This window comes from Furipterus horrens, unplaced genomic scaffold (assembly GCF_987537825.1).
Source record: "Furipterus horrens unplaced genomic scaffold, mFurHor1.1.pri manual_scaffold_8, whole genome shotgun sequence".
Classification (NCBI taxonomy): domain Eukaryota; kingdom Metazoa; phylum Chordata; class Mammalia; order Chiroptera; family Furipteridae; genus Furipterus; species Furipterus horrens.
The window spans coordinates 65,625,812-65,652,271 of NW_028327178.1; the positions used below are offsets into that span (position 1 = coordinate 65,625,812).

The 26,460-nt window shown below is 36.9% G+C and overlaps 1 pseudogene; it reads right to left on the reverse strand.

The window, feature by feature from the left end:
- Positions 1–21,853: 21,853 nt before the first annotated feature.
- Positions 21,854–22,443, reverse strand: LOC150003079 (NTF2-related export protein 2 pseudogene; annotated as a pseudogene).
- Between the last annotated feature and the right edge of the window lie 4,017 nt (positions 22,444–26,460).

A 26,460-nucleotide genomic window follows, 5' to 3' on the forward strand; every position in this document is an offset into this window, starting at 1 on the left:
AACATAATAAGTCGTCGTCGGCAGCCGTCCGTCTCGAGAGACGATGGTGTAGCTTCTTAAGAGTCTATCTGCACCGCCGAGAATGGCTGTGCAGTCCGACTCAGGAGTGACATGGTATCTGTCTCCTCCCGTGTTGAATCGACATCTTGTGATGACGCTGAAGCTACAGAGCCTGGGCAGGGTAATATGGAGGGTCTGCTGTTGCCCATGCAGCAGACCCCCCCTCTCTTCGCAGCTGAAGGGTCCAAGGGAAAGACGGAGTCGATACAGCTTGGGTTCAGGTGAGCCGCAGGAGTTGCCGGTGTTGACTACAACGTCAAACCGCCTTAGGGACTCCGGCTCCGGATTTTCTGTCGGGGTTTACTCCCTTAGCCTTTCCCCTGAAGAGGTATGCCGCAAGGCAGCGGAGGTTTTTTGGAGTCAGAGTTTTCCTTCTCTGATGTACCCTGACTGGAAGATCGAACCAGCAACACTTAGCTCGCAGGCCGACGCTCAATCCACTGAGCTAAACCAGCCAGGGCACGATCAGAACAGTCTGATACTGGCATAAGAACAGACATAGATCAACGAAGCAGACTAGAGAACCTAGAAATAAGCCCAGGTCTATTTTGTTAACTAATATTTGATAAAGGGGAAAGGAACACAAAATGGAATGAGAAGAGCCTCTTCAACAAATGGCTCTGAGAGAACTGGACAGGGACACGCAAAAAAATGAAATTAGACCACCAACTTACACCACACACCAGAATAAACTCAAGATGAATCAAAGACTTAAATGTAAGCCGTGACATCATAAAAGTCCTAGAGGAAAACATAGGCAGGATAATTTCAGATATCCCATGTAGCAATATTTTCACTGATACATCTCCTAAGGCAACAGAAATAAAGGAAAGAATAAACAAATGGGACTGCATGAAACTAAAGAGTTTCTTCTCAGCAAAAGAAAACATCAGCACGATGAGAAGGGAACCAACCATATGAGTAAATATATTTTCCAATGATACCTCGGATAAGGGATTTATCCCCAAAATATATAAATAACTTACACATCTCAACACCAAGAAGACAGGCAACCCAATTTAAAAATGTGCAAAGGATCTGAACAAACACTTCTCCAAAGAAGACATACAAAGGGTTCATAGGCATATGAAAGAATGCTCAGCATCACTAACCATTAGAGAGATAAAATGAAAACCACAATGAGATACCAATTATTCCCAGGCAGAATGGCCATCATCAACAAATCAACAAAAAACATGTGCTGGTGAGGATGTGGAGAAACGGGAAACTTAGTGCACTGTTGGTGGGAATGCAGACTGGTGCAGCCACTATGGAAAACAGTATGGAATTACCTCAAAAAACTAAAAATGGAACTGCCTTTTGAACCATTGATTCCGTTGCTAGGGTTATACCCAAAGAATTCTGAAACCCCAATTCAAAAGAACTTATGCACCCGTATGTTCATAGCAGCACTACTTACAATAGCAAAGTGCTGGAAACAGCCTAATTGCTCATCTGTAAACGAATGCATTAAAAAACTGTGGTACATTTACACAATGGAATTCTATGCAGCACAAAGAAAAAAGAAACTCCTGCCATTTGCGATAACATGGGTAGAACTTGAGAGAATTTTGCTTAGCAAAATAAGTCAAGCAATGAAAGGAAAATACTATATGGTATCACCTAATACAGGAAACTAATGTACAACACAAATAAACAAGCAAAGTTGAACCAGAGGCATGGACACAAAGAACAGAGTAATGGTTACCAGGTGGGAGTGTGGAGGGAGAGAAAGGGGGTAAGTAGGGAAAGGTTTTAGTAAAGGAACTTGTGTAAATAACCCATGGACATGTACAATGAGTTGGGGATTGACTTTGGGAGAAAGGGTGGTCTGGGTGGGAGGAAGCAATTGGGAAAAATGTGGGACAGCTGTACAGAAAAACAATAAATAAATCAAAAAATTTTTAAAACTTTTATATCTTTGTGACCTTAAATTATGTAGTCCTTTCTTAACTACACACCTTGACCCTTAGCTGTAATCTTGCCTTAAAAGGCAAGAGCTTTATGAGCTATTTTATGTTTTTTTTTCTTCTCTTAAATTCTACCCCATTGCACACCTCATGGGATCTAATAACTTGTTACTTCAGTGGGTCCTCTCCTCTTATGTATTGGAAAACCAATAATAAATTATCTCTATTCTTTTTACTAGACCACACATTCTGCACAAGGCAACCTAAAATGCTCTGATTCCTCAGGTCCTTCCTCTACCACATAACCTTAAAATTGAACAATTGGGTATGAGCCTCTATTTATGCAACCACTAGAAGCTCAATTTCAAAGTGGGCAAAGGGAGGATAACTAGGGACAGAAAGGGACTTCACTTTAGGAGATGGGCTCATGATGTTGCACGTAAATAATGTTTTGTTGAGTTATACACTTCAAACATGATGATTTTGTTAACCAATGTCACCCAAATAATAAAAATAAAATAAAATAAATATAAATAATAAAGGTAGAAAGAAAACCATGCCTAAGGCTTGCCTTGTACCACTAACATAGTCCCTGAAATAGAGATCCTCAACTTGCTTCCTAAATGTCTTTGATCTCTTAAAAACTATTTCCTTTTTTCTCCAACAATGTTATGGCTCTTCTTTGGGGAGAGTTCACAGGGCCTATTAATTGCTCTGCTGGCTTAACTGAAACTCATCCACATTAGACAGGTAAGGAAATAGGCATGAAATACCATATCAATCATTTTAGAAACATAGAATTTTAGGTCTTAGGATAACATTTGATCTTTTATTTTATTTTACAGGTGACAAGACTGGTATGTGGAGAAGTTGAGGACCACACAGGCATATGTGTGGTCTTCAATGACTCAGGAAGGAATCCTAGTTTTTACCATTGCTCACCAGCTCCTGCACCAACTGCACTCTGAACACCTGTCCTGTCTCATTTCCTCCACTGTTCTATGGTTCACTCTGTTTCAACCCCACTGGCCTCCTTACTGGTCCTTCAATATGCCAGAGGCTCTAAACTCAGGGCATTTGCATATGCTTTTACCTCTGCCTAAAATGCTCTCCACCCAAATATTCACATTGTCTGGTCTTTGCTTCTATGTCACCTGGTAAGGAAGACCTTAAACTAAAATTGCATCCCCTAGTCTAAAGTTCTCCATCCCTTTCACCTGCTTTATTAATTTTATTTTTTATTTTCGTCTTGGATTACCTAAGATCACACCTTTGCTTGGTTCCTTCATCAACTCCTTTCCTCTGAGAATCCTTCCCCAATAAATCTCAGGCAACTGAATGCCTCTCCCCAGCATTTCTTCTAGGAGTCAACTTAAAACACTGTGCATGATGTAGGTAGTGTGCATTTAACATTACCTGGAAATGTTCTGTGAATATATATACCCAACCATCAAGATTAACTGTTTGTGAAATATCCAATAAATGGTTAAGGAACAAAAAGCAAAACCTTAATAATAAAATCAGAATCTGAGGCAGTCACTTTAGTAATTATGCAATCTGTGGTTTGCGATACCAAACGTCTGGTTCCGGAGAAGTCTCGGGCATCTGTGCATCATGTTGACCTAACTAAATGTGCAAGGCAATGGTATCAAACCCGGGCATCGTGTGGCCAGCAGCAAACAGTCAGCAGATGCATGCTATTTTTTTGTTTTGTTTTTTGTCTTTTAATGTTTTCATAAACCACACAGTCATGTTGCTTATAGCTCATCCTATATTAATCTTCACTGATACAGGTTTTCTAAGTTACTCAGTAAGTCATCTGCAAGGCAAGACAAAAATCTGAACTATGTCATGCCTTCTGATAGCAATGCATTTTGGTGTTCACTAGTTCTTTTGACATTATACTATATCTTCAGGGCATTTTATTTGCTCCTCCCGAAAACTTCAAAACATGTTATTGCCAACTTCTCCTGAAATCGCTTTGATGTAACTATTACTTAAAAAGTCACATGCAATTATATTTAAAAATACCCTTTGTTTTTCTCCTCTCTCTGTTCAAAAGCCTAAGAATGGCCCTGGCCAGAGTGGCTCTATTTGTTGGAGCATCATTCTGTACATGGAAAAGTTAGGGTTCAATTCCTGATCAGGGCACATGCCTCGGTTTTGGGTTCAATCACCAGTAGGGGTGCATTCAGGAGGAAACCAGTTAATGTTTCTCTCTCACATTGATGTCTCTCTCTCTCTTTCTCTCTCTCTCTCTTTCTCTCTCTCCTCTATTTCTCTTCCATTTCTATAGCAATGAAAAATGTCCTCGAGTGAGGATTTTTTAAAAAGCCTAAGAATGATTTTTAAAAGTATAAAATATACAAAGACTCGGAATTGAAGAAAAATAATTTAATAAAAATTCCAGAAGGAAATTTCTTTAATAAGAGAGCTGATTTTCAATTAAGTAAAGAGATTCTCTGCATTCAGAATTTTACATTTATGCATAAGTCAATCAATGAGAGTCCGTCGACCTGCAGCCCTAGTGATCATGAGTGCAGTCATACCACTGACAGAAGTAAAATGCAACTGCTAGAGTCCACTGCTACTTCTGTGGAAATTGTTTTTAATATAAGAATGAATATGACAGATTCAAAATGTGAAAATAAATATGAAATAGAAGTTAGGTCATTCAAGGTAAGATTGCACTGTGATTTCGAAATGCATGTGGATTTATTTTCCACAAAGCTAGTTTTCTGAAATAGGAGTACCAGAATGTACTGGAGGTGGGTGGCATTAAAAGTTATCTGATTACATATATATGGGGAATATTGCAGCAAAAGACCACATTTTGGATAGTCTCAAGGCATATTAGCACATTCCTGGTTCTGAAAAGTCTTATTGCAGGAAGAAAACCCTCTTCATCTTATTTGACACCTAGATCTCCAAACCTACTCACAATGGAACCCCCCATTTTTTTAGTTATAAGTTTTAAAAACTTGGACATTAGCGTTCTAAAAATAATATTTTGAAATTCATGGTCATAGCTTAAGGATATCACCCTCATTCATTTAAAGTAGTGGTTCTAAATCTTCCTAATGTCATGACCCTTTAATGCAGTTCCTCACGTTGTGGTGACCCCCAACCATAAAATTATTTTTGTTGCTACTTTATAACTGCAATTTTGCTACTGTTATGAATTATAATGTAAATATCTGATATGCAGTATTTTCTTTTTGTTTATTATTTTCTTTTCTTTTAATTTTATTTTTATTGTTTTTCTGTTACAATTGCCCCACTTTTTTCCTCATTGCTACCCCCCACCCAGCCCACCTCTTCTCCCATGGTCCATCCCAACCCCATTGCCCCTGTTCATGGGTTATTTATATTAGTTCCTTTGCTAAACCCTTCCCCTACTTACCCCCTTCATTCCCTCCCCACTCTCCCCTGATAACTGTTACTCTGTTTCTTGTTCAAATTTGTTCATTCATTTGTGTTGTTCATTAGTCTCCTGTATTGGGTGATAGCATATGGTATTTTTCTTTCATTGCCTGGCTTATTTCGCTAAGCACAATTCTCTCTAGTTCCATCCATGTTGTCTCAAATGGCAGGAGTTCCTTCTTTCTTTCTTTCTGCTACATAGTATTCCATTGTGTAAATGTACCATAGTTTTTAATCCACTCATCTACAGATGAGCACTTGGGTTGTTTCCAGCACTTGGCTATTGTAAACAGCGCTGCTATGAACATAGGGCTGCATAAGTTCTTTTGAATTGGGGTTTCAGTATTCTTTGAGCATAATCCTAGTAGTGGAATCGCTGGTTCAAAAGACAGTTCCATTTTTAGTTTTTTGAGGAAATTCCATATTGTTTTCCACAGAGGCTGCACCACTCTGCATTCCCACCAACAATGCACAAGGGTTCCCATTTCCCCTCATCTTTACCAGCACTTGTTGTTTGTTGATTTGTAGATGATGGCCATTCTGACTGGTGTAAAGTGGTATCTCATTGTGGTTTTTATTTTCATATCTCTGATGGTTAGTGATGTTGAGTATTTTTTCATATGTCTCTGGACCCACTGCATAGACTCCTTGGAGTAATGTTTATTCAGTTCTTTCGCCCATTTTTTAATTGGGCTGTCTGTCTTCTTGGTGTTGAGATTTATAAGTCTTTATATATTCTGGAGATTAGTCCCTTATCTGAGGTATCATTGGTGAATATGTTTTCCCATATGGTTCGTTACACTTTCATCTTGTGATGTTTTCTTTTGCTGAGCAAAAACTCTTTAGTTTGATGTAGTCCCATTTGTTTATTTTTTCTTTATTTACTTTGCTTTAGGAGATGTATCAGTGAAAATATTGTTTGTTGGATACCTGAAATTTTCCTGCCTATGTTTTCCTCTAGAATTTTTATGGTGTCACGTCTTACATTTAAATCTTTGATCCATCTTGAGTTTATTCTCATGTGTGGCATAAGTTGGTGATCTACTTAATTTTTTTTGCATGTCCCTGTCCAGTTCTCCCAGCACCATTTGTTGAAGAGGCTCTTCTCATTCCATTTTATGTTTCTTCCCCCTTTGTCAAATATTAGTTGACCATAGAAGCCTGGGTTTGTTTCCAGGCTCTCTATTCTGTTCCCTTGGTTTATATGTTTGTTTTTATGCCAGAACCAGGCTGTGTGAGTCCTTATATTGTGTTCTTCTGTCTCAAGATTTTTGTGGCTATTTGGGCTTCTTTTTTGGTTCCATATAAATTTTTGGAGTACTTGTTCTAGTTCTGTGAAAGACGTTGCTGGTATTTTAATAGAAATTGCATTGAATCTGTAAATTGCTTTGGGTAGTATGGACATTTTAATGATGTTGATTCTTCCCATCCATGAACATGGTATATGCTTTCATTTATTTGTATCTTCCTTAATTTCTTCCTTCAGGGTTATGTAGTTTTCTGAGTACAGGTCTTTTACCTCTTTGGTAAATTTATTCCTGGGTACCTTATTTTTCTTATTGCTATAGTAAATGAAAATGTTTTTCTAGTTTCTATCTCTGATATTTTATTGTTGGTGTATAGAAATGCCTTAGATTCCCAAATATTAACTTTGGACCCTGCCATTTTGCCCAATTCACTTATTAGGTCAAGTAGTTTTTTGGTGGAGTCGATAGGGTTTTTTATGTATACTATCATGTCATCTGCAAAGCGTGACAGTTTTACTTCTTCTTTTCAAATTTGAATGCTTTTATTTCTTTTTCTTGTCTGATTGCTGTAGCTAGAACTTCCAATACTATCTTGAATAGGAGTGGAGAGAGTGGACATCCTCGTCTTCTTTCTTATCTCGGGGGAAATGCTTTCAGTTTTTGTCCATTGAATATGTTATTGGTTTCGGGTTTCTCACATATGGCCTTTATTATGTTGAGGTATACTCCCTCTATTCCCAGTGTGCTGAGTGTTTTCATTATAAATGGGTGTTGTACTTTATCAAATGCCTTTTCAGCATCTATTAATATGATCATGTGGTTTTTTGTTTTTCATTTTGTTTATGTGGTATATTACAGTTATTGATTTGCGAGTATTAAACCATCCTTATATCCGTGGGATGAATACCACTTGATCATAATGTATGATCTTTTTAATGTGTTGCTAGTCTGGTTTGCCAATAATCTGTTGAGGATTTTAGCTTCTATGTTCACCAATGATATTGGCCTGCATTTTTCTTTCTTTCTTGTGTTTTGACCTGATTTGAGAATTAGAGAAATACTGGTTTCATAGAAAGAGTTTGGGAGTCTTGCCTCTTCTTGGATTTTTTGAAATAGTTTGAGAAGAGTAGGTGTCAGTTCTTCCCTAAATGTTTTGTAAAACTTGCCTGTGAAGCCATCTGGCTTCGGTGCACCAGGAGTTTTTTTATTAATTTCAATTTCACTCTTTGTTATTTGTCTGTTTAGGCTTTCTGCTTCTTAATTTAGTTTTGGGAGATCATATGTTTCTAAAAATTTGTCCATTTTATCTAAGTTGTCAAGTTTCTTGCCATATAATTGTTCATAGTAAATTTCTTACAATCATTTGTATTTCTTTGATATCAGTCGTGATAACTCCTTTTTTGTTTCAGATTTTGTTTATTTTGGTTCTCTCTCTTTTTTTATTGATGAGCCTAGATAAAAGCTTGTCGATTTTGTTTATCTTTTCAAAGAACCAGCTCCTACTTTTGTTGATCTTTTGAATTGTTTGTTTAGTCTCTACGTCATTTAATTCTGCTCTGATATTGATAATTTCCTTCCTTGTACTAGCTCTGGGCTTTGTTTGTTGTTGTTCTAGTTCTTTTAACTGTAGGGTTAGATTTTTTATTTGGAATTCTTCTATCCTTTTAGGTACACCTGATTGCTATGAACTTTCCTCTCAGGACTGCTTTTGCTGTGTCCCATAGCTTTTGGGCTGTAGAGTGTTCATTATTATTTGTTTCCAGTAACTTTTTGATTTCTTCCTTGATGTCATTGGTAACTCATTTATTATTTAATAGCATGTTATTTCTTCTCCTTGATTTTGAATGCTTTTGAGATTTTCCCTTCAGGTTGATTTCTAGTTTCAGGGCATTGTGATATGAGAAGATGCTTGATATAAATTCAATTTTTCTTGAATATGCAGAGTCTTGTTTTGTGTCCTATCATGTGGTCTGTCTTTGAAAATGTCCCATGTGCATTTGAAAAAATTGTATATTTTACTTCTTTGGGGTGAAAACTTCTATATATATTAATTAAGTTCATTTTGTTTAGAGTGTTGTTCAATACCTCAATATCCTTGGTTTTTCTTTGCTTCGAATATCTGTTCATTGTTGACAATGGGATATTAAAGTCCCCTATTATGAGTGTGTTGCTGTTGATATATTTTTTGTAGTCTTCCAATACTTTCCTTATGTATTTTGGTGCACATATGTTTATCGATGTTATATCTTCTTGACGGATGGTTCCCTTAAGTATTATGAAATGTCTTTCTTTGTCTCTTTTTATGGCCTTTGCTGGGAAATCTGTTTTGTCTGATATAAGTATTGCTACCCAGCTTTTTTTTTTTCATGTTCATTTGCTTGGAATCCTTTTTTCCATCCGTTCACTTTCAGTCTGTGTAGATCTTTTGTTTTGAGGTGTGTTTCTTGTAGACAGCATAAATGTGGGTTATGTTTTCATATCCATTCTGCTACCCTATGTCTTTTGATTGGAGTATTTAATCCATTTATATTTAAGGTTATTATTGACATAGTTTTTTCATTTCCCTTTGTACCTGTGTTTCTCTCCCTCTCTTTTTTTCTTCTTACAGCATTCCCTTTAGCAACTCTTGCAATGCTGGTTTGGTTGAGATGTATTCTTTTAGTCTTCCTTTGTCTGGGAAATTCCTTATTTTACCTTCCATTTTGAATGAGAGCCTTGCTGGGTAGTGTAGTCTTGGTTGTAGGCCTTTGTTTTCATTGCTTGAAATATTTTTTGCCATTTTCTTCTGGCTTGTAGCATTTCTGTGAGAAATTGGTTGATAACCTTATCGGAGTTCTCTTGTATGTTATTTGCTATTTTTCTCTTGATGTTTTTAGGATTCTCTCTTTGTCTTTGAATGTTGTCATTTTAATTATGATGTGCCTTGGAGTAGGCTTTTTTGGATTTATTTTTATTGGGACCCTGTGTGCTTTCTGGACTTGCATGACTTTTTCTCTCATCAAGTTATGAAAATTTTCTGTCATTACTTTTTTAATCAGGTATTCTATCCCTTACTCCTCTTCTCCTCCTTCTTGTATCCCTACGTTTTGAATGTTGTTTCATCTCATGTTGTCCTGGAGTTCTATTAAAGCCTCTTCACTCTTTTTCAGTCTTCTTTCATTTTGTTGCATTGTTTGGGAATTTTTTTCTGCATTGTCCTCTAACTCACTGATCCGATCCTCTGCTTCATTTATCCTGCTTTTGATTGCTTCTTCTGCATTCTTCAGTTTAGAAATGGTGTTCTTCATTTCTTCCTGGTTCTTGTTGATAGTTTCTATGTCTTTTTTTTATGCTGGTGTAGTTTTCAGTAATTTCCTTATAGCTTCCCTGGAGCTCTTTATAGTTCCCCTGGAGATCATTATCATTTTATTTGAGTTTGTCAAGTTCATTGAGCTTCCTCATTACTATTGTTTTGAATTCCATGTCTGGTAGCTTGCTTGCTTCTATGTCATCTATTCTTCCTTCTAAGAATTACTCCTTTCTTTTTGGTGGAGTGTTGTTTCTGTTTGGTGGGGTGTTATTCTACCTCCCCGTTTTGGGCACTGGTTTTGTTTCTGCTTTTAGATGTATCTGCTTTTATTTTCTGCCTTTAAGTTGTGACCTTCTTGTGTACAGTTGTTGAGCTGCTGTCTCCAGTTGACGCCACTTGGAAGGGACCTGTCTGCTTAATGATTTCTCCCATAACACTTGGGATGCTTCTGTACTGGGACCTAGTCCACTGTTCTCCCAGCTCTTTCTCAAGAGCCAGCACCCAAAACTTATTATGAAGTGCCTCTAGTTCATTTCACTGTCCTTTGTTCTCAGCCAGAGGCAAGTGCATTCCCTCGTGAAGGCCAGGGGTGGGTTGACCCATTGTGCACTGGGGTGGGTGGGTCCAAGGCAGACTGGTTACTCTCCTATTCTGGAGGAGGGGGAGGCCTCTACTTGCTGGTGGGTGGGTTTGTTGTGGGCCTATTGGGGTGGGTGGCACGTTGGTTTCACACCCATTGGAGTGGATCTGGGTGGTGCCTGTGCCCCTGTGTGGTGGCTGGCGAGTTGGATTTTTGTCCCTTGGGGCCAGGCAACGGGCACCTGTGTGCGTCAGCGGTAGGTGCCTATGTGCAGCGGCCGGCCCACTGGTCTTGCGTCCACTGGGGCATGCCCGGGTGGCACCTGGGCGGAGCGGCCAGTGCATTGGTTTGGTGCCTATTGAGGCAGGCCAGAGGTTCCTGGGCATGGTGGTAACAGTGTGTGCCTGCATGAGGCGTTGGGCGTGCTAACCTCTTGCCCGCTTTGTCGTGCGCCCAGGTGACACCTGTGTGCAGTGGCTGGCTCGTTCATTTGGCACCTAGTAGAGCAGGCCAGGGTGCTTTCTTGCCATGGCCTGCGCCCTATCCTTACTCCTGCTGAGCTGTGCCTTGGGAGTTGGTTTTTCACCCATTGGGGTGGGGCCCCAGACACCTGTGTATGGTGGAGGTGGGCATCTGTGAGTTGCAGCCGCCCACTGTTCCTGCGTTGACTGGAGCGTGAGCAAGTAGCATCTGGGCAAGTGGCCAGCACATTGGTTTGCCGCCTATTGGGGAAGGCTAGGTGTGCCTGTGCACGGTGGCCTGCGTGCCCATCGAATTGATTTTGTGCCCATTAGGGTGGGGCCGCAGGCACCTGAGCATGGCAGAAGTAGGCATCTGTGTCTGGTGGCTGGCACATTGATTTTGTGCCTGTTGGGGCAAGCCCAAGGGGCACCTGGATGCAGCAGCCAGCGAGTTGGTTGCGTGCCTGGGCCAGCAGATGGGGGCACCTCCATGTGTGCACTCGCGTGACCCAGGGGGAGGGTTGGGGGGTGGGCAAGTGCACTTCTGCGCCTGCACTCCTCAAAAATCTAGTCCCACCCCTATCCTCTCCTTCCCTCTCCACAAAAAACAAAATAGAAAAAGAAAAAGGAAAAACACATTCATATATACACAGCAGTAAGCTGTTTCTTGCCTCTCAGCGCCAAATATCACCTGGCCCACTCCTGGCTCTGCCAGCAGTCAAAGCCCCGCTCTCGTCCCGATTCCTCTCTGGGGAAGCCTGTGGTCACTGAAAAGTCTTTGTGTACTTCCAGCTGCAGCTCAGGAAGCCAACCCAGTCTGAAATCCTGTCTTGTCCCTTTCTCCTCCACTATTCTCACCAAACAGGTTGCTCCTAGATGGTCTTGTCTGATACAGCAGTGTCAAGGCTCAACTTCTGCCAGTATCCAGATGTTAACTGAGATGTTCTGTCTGCAATTAGTCCAAACTACAGACAGGTCTCAAGAACAAGAAAGCGCAGCCTCCCCTCACTCCTCCGCCATCTTCTAAGTCCCCAGGATGTATTTTCATTGTTACAAATTGAACATAATGAAAGCATAGTGATTAATCACAAAACAATATGTAATTGTATATGCATTTTCCGATGGTCTTAGGCAACGCGTATAAAAGAGTCGTTTGACCCCCAAAGGGGTCGCGACCCACAGGTTGAGAACCGCTGATTTAAAGTAACATAGACTCAATGCGTTGCACAGAAGCAACATTCAGACAGCTATTGCAATCATTTTAACTTTCCACTTTTCTATTTTTGTTTTTTTCCAAGAATAAATAATCATGTTAGATAAAAACATAATTTTTAAAAAAGCATCATTCTCAAAGACTAAAGCGAAAGAACAATGACAAATACATTTAAATTTCACGTTTTCACCTTTAAGTTCCAAGAATATTGGTGACATTTTTCTCTACTTAGTATTTTTCTAAACTTGTGTTGAAGGAGAGTATTATGTTGATAAAATATACTTTATATAACAAAGAAACATTGAGTAATCATGTTTGATATTTAGATCTCAAGAAAAATACATGGGTTTCAAATTGTACATATTCTCTAAATCAATGGTTGGGGATCTTCCATAGAGCTTGGGCCTCACAGAATATTCCCCTGTTTGAAGTTCCCTTTGGCTTTCTTGCATCTGAGTTATCAAGTCAGCAGCTAACATGAATGGTGTCGTGTAAGCTTTGAATTTCCACAGCATCAGCATTTAAGCCTCACTCCTAGCTTTTAGGGTTTTTTATCTAGCTTTTAGTTTTAATTCCTTCTGATAAAGTCCCTTCCAGTCAAACTTTAAAAAATGAAGTTTCATAGCATTAATTTTACTATGACTAAAAATTGCACAAGTTTTACAGAAAATAAGGCAAATTTTGAGGACTCATACACTCAATATTTTTTGCCTTTTCATTTGTCGAATTGATATTTTTTGTGTAGTATTGGACCGAAAGCTACTCCTAGCTTTTTATTTAATATTTTACAATAAGATTAATAATGTGCATAAAATTATGGTGTTTATGATGAGTTGAAAATGAGAGTTTGAGAAATAAAAAATATTCAAGTGTCTAGAAATTCATAAAAGAAGTATAATAGCCAGGTAAAATTCCAAAACCTTCACAATGTCAAAGTATCTTGTTAGACTTAATTTTTCTTTCCAGCCACATTCAGTCACTCCTCATAGTTGAGGGTGACCCAAGCAAACAGCAGCACCAGGAAGGGACCATCTGGCCTTTCTGCAGTGTGTGTATTCACACCCGAGACTCTCCTAAATACAATCATACTTTATTGCATTGTGCCATGCCATCACTGCTTTCAGCATGTAGAGCTGATGGACAACAAGTAATTACCATGAAGATTTGTGGAGATAAGAGACATAGACACATTGGGCTGCCTTGCCAAGAATTTTACCTTAAAAAAAGTGTCCAGACTAACATATAAAACTCAACTTTCAATGTTAATTTTATTTTATTTGTCTTCTACATATTTATACATTTATATATAAAAGTGCACAGGATGAAAATACATTTCCTAGAGGAATAAACAAGAAAACCCCAGGACATGCTATCTTTACCTTCACTCTACAGCTCTATCTTAGCATCTCAGCCTGGTGAAACAGTTGATCAGATCATCAAGTGATATTGTTTCCTCATTTCCTTTGACCTAATAACAAGATTGGATCAAATGGTTATTATTTTAGTCACCCAGACATCAGGTTTAATTCATTGTGATGCATTAAATTACCCAAGAGAATTAGAGAAATAATTTCTTATGGCAAGAGAAAAAAACCTAAATTGACCATCAAAGAGCCTAATTGACTCAAATTACTGCTATTAACAATATGCTCATCAATATTAAAAATTAAAAATCAACAGGTAGATATATAGATATAAAAGATAAATACATGCACACACATGTTATACATTTATGTGTGTGTGTGTGTGTCTTTCATTGGTACCTTTCACCTTGGAGGAAATTTCAAATTACCTATGAAGTAGGAAATACTTCCTGTTTAGTCCAATTAATGACTGCATTAGCATTAAAATGACTTGAGTGACACCTTTTATAAATGCATAAGAAATGGGGAAATGATGGTGTTTAGAAGGTTCAGAGAGAACATTTTTATCAGTTCTTCATACACCCTCTTGGTCCAGCCCCTGGGGAAACCTTACAAATACCACACAATAGCTGACCTCAGAGAGACCACTGTTTATGAGCAGGCAGCCATTTTTTGTCCTTGTCTGAAATTTCCTGGTTTCTTTATCTTTTCTAATAAGAACAAATAGGTGTAGTTTTCTAAAAGTTTAAGAAAAAAGGTGTCTTAAAAATAAAATTTTTATATATAAAGTTACATATCTTCTCTATTTTTTCCCCTTCCTTTGTTTTTCTCCAGCAGCCCCAGTTAAAGAATTATTTGGACTGATATAACTATATGTAACTATTTAAAAGTACATAAAGATGTTTTTTCTCAAATTATTTTCAGCAAGTTGAGTCCCTATGACTTGATAAGGCAGAAATACAGAAGTTGAGGCCCAGATTCTGATTTTGACCTGCCAAATGGATTTTGGGTTATACAAACTTCCTAGGCTCATCCCTCTCAATTTTTAAGAAGTCACCTAACTATGTGAACAGCATGTTACATTTGTGCTTTATCCAGATCATAAAATTATCTGAAAATATTGCTTATGGATTAAGAATAGCCATTAGGCAGTGAACCTAATTAGCAAAAATTCAGCTCTACAGTTTATCAAATAGATGAGTAAATATTATCCAGTGTAATTGTGATAATTCCCTATTATGCCTTCTCATACATAGTTGGTACTATAGAGATAACTTAACAGAGCAGAGGGAGTTCTGTTCAGTACAAAGAGCATCATTTCGTTGAATATGATTTCCTGTTGTTAGGCTGTGAGGAGTGATTTCTGCCTCCAACATAAATCTCCATTTGAGCTGTTTATGTTTATATATGTTCCACACACTTGTTGAAAAACTAAGGTTCCCCTAAATTCCTATGCATTTTTGAAGGTTTATGTCCTTCTAAAAAAAGGTTTGAGGTTGTATATTAATTGCTTTTCTATTCATGTTTTATCAGAAACATTAGAAATAAATTAAGCCATCCTTAGTTGTCTACTACTTTTTGACTTCATGTACAGGGTAAAACTGAAGTCTTCTCTAAGGTCACTTCTCAGAGTGAAATAAAAAATTTGAAAGAAATATTTTCTTTCAGTTTAGATGAATCTTTATAGCAACTCCATATCTAGGGATTTTAAAATTCTTTAAAAAATTTACAGCCAGTTCTTCAGAGTCATCCATTATTCAGGGGTTGTTCTTCCAGCCTTTCTCATTTACCTGGTCATTAGCACCTTCGTCAGCACTGCGGTACTAAGACAGGGAACAAGTAGAAGAAAGCGCCATCCTCACCCCCAAACATTGTATTCACACATGCTCACTAAGTTGCTGGGAAACAAGGCTGAGGTACCTGAACCGACTGCTACTGTAGCCCCACAGTGGTCTATTAGGGACAGGGGTCCCTCCCTCTTTCATGCTGTTCTCTGTCAACAGATCCTCTACTCATATTTTCAGGAAAGCAGTTGTGCCATCCTCACTCTCAGCTTTCCTCTCTCTAAGGCAGAGAAATGTGGTCCCAGCATAGACTGGAGGCAACCAGACTTTACCATATACATAGAGGATCCAAGAGCCAAGGTCAGCCAAAAATGTTCCAGAAAAAATGTTCCAGCTACTGAGATTTACTATAAAAATAAAATTTTTAAAAAAATTTTTATTGATTTTTAGAGATTGAGGAAAGGAGAGAGAGAAAGAGGGAGAGAATCATTGACTTGTTGTTCCCCTTATTCATGTATTCACTGGTTGATTTTTTTAATCTAAATATTTTATTATTTATGCTATATTTATTCAGTTGTCTGAATTTTCTCCCCTTTGCCACCCTCCACCCAGCCTAGCCCCCCACTCCCACAGTCAATCCTCACACTGTTGTCCATGTCCATGGGTCATGCATATACGTTCTTTGACAAATATCTTCATCTTCTTTCAACTAGTCCCCACCGCCTCTGTTGCCTCTTGCAGCTGTCAGTCTGTTCCATGTTTCTATACCTCTGGTTATTTTGTTCTTTAGTTTATTTTGTTCATTAGTTTCACTTATAAGTGAGGTCATATGGTAGTTTATTTTCATCGACTAACTTATTTTATTTAGCATAATAGTCTACAGTTTCATGAATGCTGTCACAAAAGGTAAAAATTCCTTCGTTTTTACTGCTGTGTAGTATTCCATTCTGTAAATGTACCACTGTTTTTTTTGTTTTTGTTTTTTTTTAATTCATTCATCTACTGATGGGCACTTAACTGTTTCCAAATTTTGGCTATTGTAAATAACACTGCTATGAACATAGGGGTGCATATATTCTTTTGAATTGGTGTTTCAAAATACTTAGGTTATATTCCTAGAAGTAAAATCACTAGGTCAAAAAGCTGTTCCATTTTTAATTTTTTGAGGAAATTCCACCATGTTTCACATAGTAGCTGTAATAGCCTACATTCGCACCAACCCTAGTTCCCTTTTCTCTTCATCCTCACCAGCACTTGTTTGCTGATTTATTAGTAATAGGTATTTGGACAGGTGTGAGGTGATAGCTCATTGTGCTTTTAATTTGCATCTTTCTGATGGCTAGTTATGAGTTTTTGTTTCATGTGTCGATGGGCCATCAGTGTGTCTTCCTTAGATAAATGTCTATTCAGGTCCTTTGTCATTTTTTGATTGGATTGTTGGTATTCCTGGTGTTGAATCATATGTTTTTTATATATTTTGAAGACTAAACGCTTGTTTGATACGTCATTGGTGGATGAATTCTTTCATATAGTGGGCTCCATGTTCATTTTGATGATGATTTCTTTAGCTGTGCAGAAGCTTTTTCATTTGATGCAATTGTATTTGTTTATTTTTCCTTTTGTTTTCCTAGCCCTAGAATACACACTCACACACTCACACACACAAACACACACACACACACACACACACACAAGAGATATAAGAAACTTTATTGTGTATGTTTTCCTCTAGGATTTTAAAAATGTCATGACTTATTTTTAAGTCTTTTTTCCCTTTTGAGTTTATTCTGGTGTATGGTATAAGATGGTGGTTTAGTTTCATTTTCTTGCATGTACTATTCCAGTTCTCCCAACACCATTAGTTGAAGAAACTGTCCTTACTCCATTGTATGTTCTTGTCTTCTTTGTCAAAGATTATTGACCATAAAGATGCGGGTTTATTTCTGGGCACTCCATTTATATGTGTCTGTTGTTATGCCAGTACCAGAATGTTTTGATTACAGTAGCCTTACATTACAGTTTGACATCAGGTATTATGATCCCACTAACTTTGTTCTTTCACAGGATTGCTGAGGCTACTCAGGGCTTTTTGGTTCCATATAAACTTTTGGAATATTTGTTTTAGATCTGTAAAATATGCCATTGGTATCTTAATAGGAATTGCATCGAATCTATAGGTTGTTTTGGGTAGTATGGACATTTTAATGATGTTAATTCTTCTAATCTATGAACATGATATATGCTTCCACTTATTTTATCATACTCAATTTTTTTCCTTCGGTGTCCTGTATTTTTATTGGTACAGATTTTTTACCTCCTTGGTTTAATTTATTCCTAAGTACTTTATTTTTTGTTGCAAGTATAAATGAGATTGTTTTCTTAGTTTCTTTTTCTGATAGTTCATATAGATTTCTGAGTACTTACTTTGTATCTGTTACATTGCTGAATTCATTTATTAGATCTAGTAGTTTTTTTGGTAGAACCTATAAGGTTTTCTAAGTAACAATATCATGTCATCTGTAAATAATGACAGTTTTAGTTCCTCCTTTCCAATTTGTATGCCTTTTATTTCTTCTTCCACTGTGGCTAGGACTTCCAGTATTAATTTGAATAAGAATGGTGAAAGCAAACATCCCTATCTTGTTCCTGATCTTAAGGGAAATGCTTTTAGATTTTGCCCATGAGTACGATGTTGTCTGTAGGTTTTTTAATGTATGTGACCTTTAGTATGTTGAGGTATGATCCCTCTATTCCCACTTTGCTGAGAGTTTTTATCATAAATGTGTCCTGAATTTTATCAAATGCTTTTTCTGCACCTATTGATATGATTATGTGATTTTTATATTTTGTTTTGGTTATGTGATGTTTAACATTTGTTGATCTGTGAATATTATACCAATCTTGAATCCTCAGGGTAAATCCCACTTGATCAAGGTGTATGATTTTTTAATGTCTTGCTGAATCTGGTTTGTTAATATTTTGTTGAGGATTTAAGCATGTATGTTCATCAGAGACATGGACCTGTAATTTTCTTTCTTTGTTGTGTCTTGACCTGGTTTTGGAATTAGGATAATACTGGTCTCTTAAAAAGAGCTTGAAAATCTTCCTTCTTCTTAAAATTTTTGGAATCGTTTGAGAAGAGTAGGTGTTTGTACTTCTTCAAATGATTGGTAAAAATTCATCTGTGAAACCATCTGGTTTGAGACTGTTTTTTGTTGGGAGTTTTTTTATTACTGCTTCAATTTCATTAGTTGTTATTGATTTATTCATGTTTTATGCTTTTTCCTGATTCAGTTTTGAAACACTGTATATTTCTAGAAATTTATCCATTTCACCCAGTTTGTCCAAGTCCTTGGGATATTGTTGTTCATAGGATTTTCTTACAATCCTTTGTATTTCTGTAGTATCAGGTTTTACCTCTCATTTCTGATTTTATTTATTTGATTCCTCTTTCTTTTCTCCTTGATGAATCTTGTTAGAGGTTTATTAATTTTGGTTATCTTTTCAAAGAACAAACTCCTGGATTCATTGACCTTTGAATTTTTTTAGTCTCTATGTCATTTATTGCTGCTCTGATCTTATTTTCATCCTTCTCCTCACTCAGGGCTTTGCTCGTTGTTGTTGCTGTTGTTTAGGTCTTTTAGGTGTTGGGTTATGTTAGGGATAAAAAAGTAAGCCAATGACTCTCAAACCAGTAGGAGATAATTAACAGATGAATCATGGAAAAGGAATGAGGGAATAACATTCTGCAGCTCCTTACACATATCTCTGGGATCAAAAGGAGGAAGACCATTGTCACCAAACACAGAGAAATGGCAAGCTGTAGCTGGATAGCTTTGCAAATAAGTGAGAGATAGACCTAAAACTAGATTACCCTTAGTTAATTACACCCTGAGTTAAGTAGCTAATCATGTTAGATTGTGAACCTGGATTAACCAGTAATGGAGAAATGGGGGAGAAGGAGAGAGGAGTGGGAGCTAGTTGTGTTAGGAAGGGGGAGCTAACCGCATTACTATAAAACCAGTTTTTTTGTCTACTTTATGTGCACATGCTCATGGCTAGCGGTGTGCCTGACTGTCCAGAGTCGTGAATAAACACCTCGTTTTGCTGCTGAAGTTCTGTGTCTGGTGTTTTATTGTGAGTGTTTGTCACAGTTCGATTGTTTATTTGAGATTTTCCTATCTTTTAAAAATGTTTACTATATTTCTCCATTACAGTTTATCCCACTTACACTGTCATCCACCTCCACCAAGCTCCTCCAGCCCATAGTCACTACACTGTTGACCATGTCCATCAGTTGTATTTGTTTTTTTCTCAATTCCTCAATCCCCTAACCCTCATTTCTCTTCCCTGCACCAAGATCTGTCAGCTTATTGTCTATCTATAGGTCTTTCACTACTTTGCACGTTAGTTCAGTTTGGTCATTGGATTCTACATATGAGTGAAATCATATGGTATTTGTCTTTCTCATACTGGCTTATTTCACTTAGCATGATGTTCTCCAGGTCCATGCATACTGTCGCAAAGGGTAAATTTTTCTTCTTCTTTTTTTTAAACTTGTCAAGACAAAATTTTTTTTCAAGTTACAAAAATATGTGCATGTCAAAAATACAGTCTAATCCATATAAGAGTAGTTCCAGCCATTTAAGTTACACAGAATTTGGAAAAACCAGTTTATACACAAGTCTTAAAACATTCAATTCATGAATAGTATGCAACTGCTCAATTTACTTATTGCTAGTTATGTGCATCTTTTACTTGAGACTGCTTTCTACAAGGGAAAGGGCAGTGCTGGTGCTGCTAAAGCTGTGATTTTTAAAGCCAATCCAAAATTAGAATAAGCTCATTTCAAATAAGGTATGAGCTTTGATTAGCACTGCAAGAATGAGTGGTCTAAATTTCAATCCTACCCCATTCTTCTATTTTATTAATATATCAGAAATACCATGTGGTATTTGAGGGAAGAGTAAATGAATTACTGTTTTTAAATGAAGTGATAAGAAACATTAATTTTGAGCTGCAATGTAGAAACAAAGCTGGCACAACTAGCTTAAAAACGTTAAAATAATAAATTCAAGAACTAAAAAACAGTTCAAGTTTAACCAAAAAACAAAGCTGTATTTCTTTCTCTTTAGATGTTAAGATATAAAATCAAATTTTTAAAAGTTTGTGGGCTAATGAAGATCTGCTGCTCTCTCTTTTCTTGTTAAAAAGACAAAGAGCCATTTAACTACAACACGTTGTAAAACAAAGCTATTTGCTCACAATGCCAGATGTAAGAATTGATCATAAAAATTAAACAATTTTAACTTTAATGAGTAAAAAAAGATAATCTAGGTCACAGTGGAAAACACAGGAAAGAAATCACTTACTTTGGAAGTGGATAATACATAGGAGACTTTTAGCCTGAAGTTCACATGGAACACTGAAAAATTAAGGATGTTCCCAAAGAGGTAGCAATTGCTTTGTTTCCAACTTTCCTGTAAGACCCTGCTATAGGATCAGGTTTATTGCTGATATTTTATCCCCATTAAGTTCTTGAGTGAATTGAGACATATATTGGTGCTAAGTATGAGGTGAACTGGAAAAACCTTTAAAACAATTTTTAGAACAATAGTGACACTCATGCCCATTTGACAATGATACTACCTTAATGACTTAAACCCTAAAAATAGGCTACATTTTTAGGAGGCAGAAAACAAGTACCAGAAATTTACCCTTCAGCCACCCCTCCTAACTTTTGGTCAACCTTGGATCACTGTATTTCTCACTCCCTATTCTCCTATCAAAGCTATCAGTCCCACTGTTATTCATTACCTAAAGTTATAAACCTGGAGCTGCCAAGAAAATCTTTTTCAGAAGTTCTGCTTTTAAGTCATTGAGTATATCCAATATTCAACTGAGAACATCTTATCCCCTCTAGTAGATTAATACACTTCATAAGGACATGTCAACATAGAAAATATTACATAACATGAAAAAAGACCATTGAGTATCTGTGTGTGATTCTAGTATGTCAAAGTAGTTATGCAAACCAAAATTAGTAATATTTTCATTGAATTGATGTGAAAAAGCCTTATACCAAAACTGTATTACCAGTGTTTACTGAAAATAGATGTTTTCTACTACAAAATTAAGCTGATAAGAAAAAGAAATACTCCACTTCCTCCCAGTTATGTTGTGCTGATATCCTGCAGACAGTATTAAAAAAGGATTTTATTTTTGCAATAGGCTGGGCTCACAGTATGTTGATACAGAGATCATATGTTTATAATACAACTATGAGAATGTCCTTAGTGAAATATATGTAAGGCATGTAAAACACTAGCATTAAAGCTCTTAAGGGCAACAACTCAAACTGGCAGCTGCTAGAGAAGGGGCTGCCAGGAATAATATATTTATGAAATTTAGTTACAGAACATACTAGTTTATAGTGCTTTCACAATGAAATGAATTAATTTACATAAATTGTTGCTGAAATGAATGAACCAAAGGAGGATGGACTTTTGTCCCCTTTTGCTACTAGCCCAATCTTGAAAACGGAAACAACCACTTGCAATCTTTCACACAGTGTTGCTAGGAGTAGTCTGGGCAGTCAGCAGAAAGTTCTGATTGAAGAAGTGCTGTCTGTTTCCATCAAACTTCACAATTCCACTGGTCACAACAAGAACTGTAGTCTGGGCCTAAGTAGCTTGCTCATGAACTGGTTGGCAGTCTAACATATTAACCTGGAATTCATTAGAAGGCAATGTATCAAAAAAATCAGCTGGGGCGTTCAGCCCTGTAACAGCATTTCTATTCCATATTAAAGTGGCCTTGTCACGATACAGCCTGGTCAGTGCCCGTCTTCTTTTGTCCATTGTCTCATAGTAAATATTGACAAATTCCTCAGCAGCTCTACATGTTTGATCTACATAAGTTTTAAAATCCACAGCTGTGGCCATTGTTGAGCCCCAAGGACTCCGTTCAGGCAGTGGCAGAGTCACTACCGCCTCACAGGTCCGGCTCCTGTGTCTTGAGTGGCTGGCTCGTGGCTCCTCATAATGATGGTCACTCCTTCTTTGGTGTTCACTTCTGTGTCGTTCATCGCGGTCTTTTTCAGATCGCCTCATACTTTTAACCTTTTTTTCCCCTGCCCCTTGTCTATCCTTTGCCTCATTCTCAATTTTTCTTCCTATTTATGGCTAAGAAATATTCTATTGTGTAAATGTACCTAGTTGTTTTATCCACTGATCTACTGATGGGCACCTGGACATCTTCCAACTCTTGACTATTGTGAATAATTCTGCAATGAACATAGGGGTGTTCATAAGATTTCAAATTAGTATTTCAGAATTCTTCGGGTGTGATAAATTCCCCAAAATGGAATTACTGAATCATAAGCAGTTCCAGTTTTAATTTTTTGAGTTAATTCCATACTGCTTTTCACAGTAGCTACCCCAATCTGCATTCCCGCCAACAGTGCAAAAAAGTTTCCTTTTTTCCAAATCCTCACCAGCATTTGCTTGTTGATTTATTAATAATAGTCATTCAGACCAGTGTGAAGTGATATCTCATTGTGGTTTTGATTTTCATTTCTCTGATGATTAGTGACATTAGTATCATTTCATATTTGCAGATGACATGATATTCTATATAAGGAAACCTATAGATTCTACAAAACACTACTAGAACTGATAAATGAATTCAGCAAAATACAAGATACATAATTAATATCCAGATCCTTGCATTTTTATATGCCAATAATGAACTAACAGAAAGGTAAATTAAGACAATCTTACTCACAATTGCTTTAAAAAGAATAAAATATCTAGAAATAAATATAACCAGAAATTTAAAATCTCTGTACTCAGAAAGTCTAAAACACTGAAAAAAGAAATTAAAGAAGACAAAAATAAGTGGAAGCACATACCATGTTCATGGATAGAAAAAATTAATATCATGAAAATGTCTACAACCCCAACTAATCTATAGATTCAATGCAATTCCTATTAAGATACCAATGACATATTTTACAGGACTAGAACAAATATTTCCAAAAGTTATATGGAACCACAGAAGGCCCTGAATAGTAACAGCAATCTTAAGAAAAAGGAATAAAATTAAAAGAATCGTGATACCTAATATCAATATAATGTCATGGTAATCAAAATAGTATGGTACTGGCATAAAAACAACACATATATTGATGGAAAAAAATAGAGAGCACTGAAATAAATCCATATTATTATAATAAATTAATATTTGGCAGAGGAAGCAAGAACATACAATGAGATAGAGTTTATTCAATAAATGATGTTGAAAAAATTGGACAGATACAGGCAGAGAAATGAAACTAGACTATTTTCTTATACCACATACAAGAATTCAAAATAGATTAAAGACTTAAATGTTAGACTTGAAACCATAAAAGTCCTAGGAGAAAGCATAGGCAGTAAAATCTCAGACATTGCTTGTAGCAACGTTTTTTTCTGTTATATCACCTCGGAAAAGGGAAACAAAACAAACAAACAAAAAAGTGGGACTATATCAAACTGAAAAGTTATTTCCCAGCAGGAAAGCCATCAACAAAATTAAAAGATAGCCCATCGAATTGGAAAAGTATTTGCCAATTCATCTGATAAGGAGTAAAGAGCCAAAATTTACAAAGAACTTATAAAACTCAATACCAAAACAAACAAACAAAGAATCCAATTTTAATATGAGAAAAAGATCTCAATAGACAATTCTCCAAAGAGGACATACAAATAGCCAATACACATATGAAAAGATTCTCTATTTTCTTCAGGTAGGCTTGTGATGCTATGAACTTACCTCTCAGGACTGCTTTTGATGTGTCTCATAAGTTTTGGGTTGTTGTGTGTTTATTTTAACTTGTTTCCTGATACATTTTGATTTTTTCCTTGATTTCATTGTTAACCCATTCATTATTTAATAAAATGTTATTTATCCTCCATGTATTAGAATGTTTTTGGTGTTTTCATTGATATTGATTTCTAGTTTCAAATCATTGTGATCTGAGAGAATGCTTGATATGATTTCTACTTTCATGAATTTATTACAACTTATTTTGTATATTGTGTTGTTTTGGGAAATGTTCTGTAAATATCAATTAAATTCATTCAATCTAGTGTATGATTTAAGGTAGTTGTTTCCTTGTTGATTTTTTTTTTTGTCTGCAAGATATATCCATTGGTGACAGTGGGGTGCTAAAATTACCTACAAAAACTGTTTTGCTATTGATCTCTCCCCTAAAGTCCTCTAAGATTTTCTTTATATATTTAGGTGCTCCTACATTAGGTGCATATATGTTTACAAGGGTTATATTCTCTTGTTGGATTGATCCCTTTTAGTATTATATAGTGACCTTGTTTTTCTTTTCTTTTTGCCTTTGTGTTGAAGTCTATTTTGTCAGATATAAGCATTGCTAACCCAGCTTTTATTTTGTCTTCATTTGCATAGAATACTTTTTTCTGTCCCTTCACTTTCAGCCTGTGTAAATAGTTTGTTCTAAAGTGGGTCTCTTGTAGACAGCATAAATGTGGGTAATGTTTTCGTATCCATTCATCTACCCTATGTCTTTTGATTGAAGCATTTAACTATTTACAATTAAGGGTATTATCGATAGGTACTTATTCATTATCATTTTTTCCATCTGTACCTGTATTCCTCTTTCTTGTTCTTCTTAGAGCAGCCTCTTTAGCATCCCTTGCAAGGTTGGTTTGTTGGAAATGTTACTCCTTTTTTTTTATCTGGGAATCTCTTTAGTTTGCCTTCAATTTTAAGTTAAAACCCTGCCAGGTAGAGTAGTCTTGTTTACAGATCCTTGTTTCTCACTACTTTGGATACTTTATGCCACTCCATTTTGGCCTGTAGTGTTTCTATTGATAAATCAGCTGACAGCCTTATGTGAGCTTCCTTGTAGGTAACTACCTGTTTCTCTCTTGCTGCATTTAAGATTCTCTCTTTGTCTTTAAACTTTTCCATTTTAATTATAATGTGTCTTGGTGTGGGTCTCTTTGGGTTCATCTTGTTTGGGACTGTCTGTACTTCCTGAACTTGTGTGACTTTTTTCTTCACAAGGTTAAGAAAGTTTTCTGTCATTATTTCCTCAAATAGGTTTTCTATTCCTTGCTCACTTTATCTTCCTTCTGGTATTTCTATGATGTGGATATTGTTAAGTTTCATGTTGTCCCACTGCTCCCTTAAGCTACTCCATTTTTTGTAGTTTATTTTTTGTTGTTGTTGTTGTTGTTGCTCTGACTGGGTGTTTTTTTCTACCTTGTATTCCAAATTGCTGATTGAATCCTCTTCATCTAGCTTGCTTTTAATTCCTTCTAGTGTATTTTTTATTTCAGGTATTGCATTCTTCATTTCTAACAAGTTCTTATTCATATTTTCTATGTCTTTTACATCGTCGGCAGCCGTCTGTCTCGAGAGACGATGGTGTAGCTTCTTAAGAGTCTATCTGCACCGCCGAGAATGGCTGTGCAGTCCGACTCGGGAGTGACACGGTATCTGTCTCCTCCCGTGTTGAATTGAAATCTTACGATGACGCTGGAGTGTCCTCTCCAGTGAAGCTGAAGCTACAGAGCCTGGGCAGGGTGATATGGAGGGTCTGCTGTTGCCCATGCAGCAGACCCCCCTCTCTTCGCAGCTGAAGGGTCCAAGGGAAAGATGGAGTCAATACAGCTTGGCTTCAGGTGCACCGCAGGAGTTGCCGGTGTTGACTATAACGTCAAACCGCCTTAGGGACTCCGCTCCGGATTTTCTGTCGGGGTTTACTCCCTTAGCCTTTCCCCTGAAGAGGTATGCCACAAGGCAGCGGAGGTTTTTTGGAGTCAGAGTTTTCCTTCTCTGATGTCTTTTACATGCTCCTGTAATTATCACTAAGTTCCTTGTAGTTCTCATTAAGTTCCTTGAACATTCTTATGACCATTACTTTGAATGCTGTATCTAGTAAATTGATTGCTGCAATTTCATTTAGATTTTTTTCTGTAAATTTCTCCTTTTATTTTGTTTGGAAAATTTTTAGTTTGTCTCCCCATTTTAGCTGTCTTTTTTTGTTTGTTTCAATGTATTAGATATATCTTTTGACTCCCTGTCTTTGTGGGGTGGTTTTATGTAGT